Here is a 3,412-nt window from a genome sequence, read left to right on the forward strand (position 1 = left end):
GGGGAGCGGAGCTCCACCCGCTCCTCCTCCCCTCTCCCCCCCGCTCGCCCCCTTACTCCTTCCCCCGTCCCCGTGCTCCTCCCTCGCGGACTGTTTGGGCCGCGGCTCACGGCGGTGGCCGCAGGGGCCACGGTGGCCGCAGGGCGCCGCGGCACCTGCGGGCACCACCGTGAGCGCCGCCCGTGGTACTCCCTTGGCGCTGCGGCTAGGGTTAGGGCACGGCCCGCCCTCGCCGCATTTTCTATGCGTTTTCTTTTGTTTTAAATCTCATCTTTTGAAATAGTTTTTTTTATGTATTTTTTTTATCACTCAAAAAAAATGCTTATGATTTTAATATCATGTTAATGAGAGTTGTTTTTTTTTTTATGTTAAGTTTAATTAGCTTCTTAATTATGAGTAAAGGGGGCATATCATGATAAAGTTTAATTTGGTATTGATTAATTTCATAATGGAGGTTATAGGTTAATCATTATTCAATGTCATCTCATGACTTGTGTTCCCTTCCTAATTAAGTGCTAAAACTGATAATTTCGCAACCGAATATCATTGATTTTATTCTGATTGATCTTGAATTAATGAATCTAGATCTTACCTTCTAGCTGATTAGAGCATTTGGCTAATTAAGGTAGTATTGTTTAAAAGCACGATAGAGAATAATATGTTATTGAAAAATCGTTGAAATACGATGTAGTTACTAATTGATGATGTTAAATATTATCTTAAAACATATCATTTGAGTAATTGAAAAGTAGTGAAATATTTATCGTTGGGCATTAGAAATTTAACGATATGCTTTTGATAATGATTATCTTCATTTGGACTTCCTTTTTATATTTATATTTCCATGATCCGTATGGTACATCTGGGATTGAAAATTATGAATCTGTAGAGATTGATTTTGAACCAGTAAGTCTATGATGTTTTGTTGGAGATTAAATATCTTATTTTAGTTGATTAATGGTTGTCTGAATTTTATTAATATGAATTGGTTTAAAAAAAAAACTCATTATGACTTTATATGTCTGTTCGATGCTTTGAACCTTAAGAGTTAGAAAACCAAGAACAACTTATCCCTAGATGAGGTAGATAACTGTAATCTGATTTAGATCTTGTAGAAAACTTGATCGATTTTAATGTTTAAATCAATTTAAGGAAATATTGTCTTTTCTGATTATTGCCTTGCGAGTTTAATTTCTGTATTCGCCTTTAATTATGAAATGGCATGTTTTGCTTTGTTTAGTAGGACCCTGTCGTATGGAATGATTTGGGGTGCCTGTTTCAGTCCTCGACTCCGAGTTGACTGTTGTATTGTGGTAGTGTCGTTGTTGATCTTATCCTCCTTGTGTGTGAGTCGAATGATGATTGTGGTTGACCGTTGTTGGTCGGGTCTCTAGTTAGAGTACCGTCAGTAAGTGATTACTTTTGAGTCGTGTATGACCTGACTATTGTGTATCTCTTCTTGAACTCCGTTTGTCAGACCATGTCTATTCCTTGGTTTTGAGTTCGTCCGAGTATAGTTTAGTGTCGTATGGGAAAGTGGCTTTCGATTGGGGGCCGCGCCCAAAGTGGCTGCTGGGTAACCCGTTGAAAGTGAGTCTAATAAGTGATAACCTAATGGTAGATTAGAATGTCATCTCTAAGTAAGATAATGTGCCTCACACATGGGACGAGTGCTATCATAGATTCGACATGCTGTGAGAAGGCCTGAAATGGTAAACTACCATCCTTCTCTTCACGAGAGGATGTGTGGGTCCACACGAGGCTTGGATGGGCCGGAAGCTCGGATTAGGTTGCCAGGGTAACCCAGTGTATGGGGCCGGGACCTATGAAGACTTGCCATGGTATCCATACCAGGTTGTGTGATGACACTTGTCCCTACGTTCGCTAGTGTGTTGTCATTTTGTCCTATTAGGAGTACCTTTGTGAGTCGTCCTTTTTGTCTCTGCCCTTGTGAGTGTCGGTTTCATGTTAGAGCTTGGGTGGTGATGGCTCAGTTTTATGGATGTTCTTCTGGACTTATGTTTTTAGCTTTGATTATGTTCAGCTGGATCCTGTTCTTTTTAAGGATCGTATATGTATTAATGGACCAATGCGGTCGTTTGTATATTGTTTATGTATCGCCTTGATGGCTGGATTGTATAGAGTAACCTCTTGTAATCTTAACTTTATTATTTATCAGAGGGGTCTTGCAGTTGAGCAGACCCGGAGATGTAACCCTTTAGGGGTGAACTCCGAGATCATTATGGTGTTATGTGATGTATTCTCTTATGTTTCCTTTATTCAGCTTTATCATGTATGATTAACTTATGTTAGAATGGTTAAGTGGATAATTGGAATTAACTTTAAATGTTTATATGTGGTTCCTTTTTGAATGCCATGTTGTTCGAATGCATAAGTAGTTTAAATGAGATTCATCGTAGATGCTAGTGTGTAATCGTCTTTTGAAATGCAATAAATTGGAGTATGAAAGAATGAACTTAGAGTAATGGAATTTACTCAGTTGTTGTTAAGGAATTTAAATATGCTTGGAAAGATCTCTTATGTTATGATGAAATCCTAGTGTATTAGAATGTTAGATGTATGGTTGGTAATTTTAAGTGAAAGGCTTGAATGAAGATTATGAATGGATTTTAATGATGAATCTTCGCTTGTGATTTATACTTACCTCTTTTGAAAGGAATTATCCTGATTATGAATTATCTCGTTATTAAGATATTCAGCTTTTGGATTAATTGTGTGAGTTAAGTGAATTGTGAAATTTAAGTAATCTCGTTGGGAAACTCTTTAGGTGTTAGTTGATGTCTTCCGCTATGTATTCTGAATCTTTGATACCTTGTTGCATCTTATGTGTTGTAACTTTAAAAAAAAATAAAAATTTTGCACTCTATTCTTGTGTTTTGGCTTAATCCCTTCGGGGTTTCCTAGCGGGGCATTACATGTTGAGCATGTGATAAACGAGCACTGCAATGAAATTGTTTTTCTACTCTCATGGTAAACACTCCATTGGTATTTTCAGGTCTAGCCAAAGTGCATCAAGCTAGATAGTAATATGCTCAGCATCATTAGCAGAAGGTGTGGGGTTTCATCTTCACAAAGATTGAAGGCTGAGGATGCCAATAATATTTGAAATCCCATGCATGCGTATGAGTTTTTTAAGATTGCAAACAAGTTTTCCATTGTTATATTGTTCTTTTCAGTCAAGGTATTTTCCTTATGAACCATTTTTTTCCTTAAAATCAGATAATTTCTTTGACATTCTGTTGTAAGTTTTGTTTTGTGGCCTCTAGTTTTTATTCTAAAAATGAATATGTCGAGGCTCTTTGGTTTTAAGTTTAATTGTAATAATAATTTTATATGGATTATCACTATAGATTCCAATTGTAGCATGCATTTTTATGAAGCTTAGTTAGTT

The sequence above is a fragment of the Cryptomeria japonica genome, unplaced genomic scaffold (assembly GCF_030272615.1).
Source record: "Cryptomeria japonica unplaced genomic scaffold, Sugi_1.0 HiC_scaffold_233, whole genome shotgun sequence".
Taxonomy (NCBI): Eukaryota; Viridiplantae; Streptophyta; class Pinopsida; order Cupressales; family Cupressaceae; genus Cryptomeria; species Cryptomeria japonica.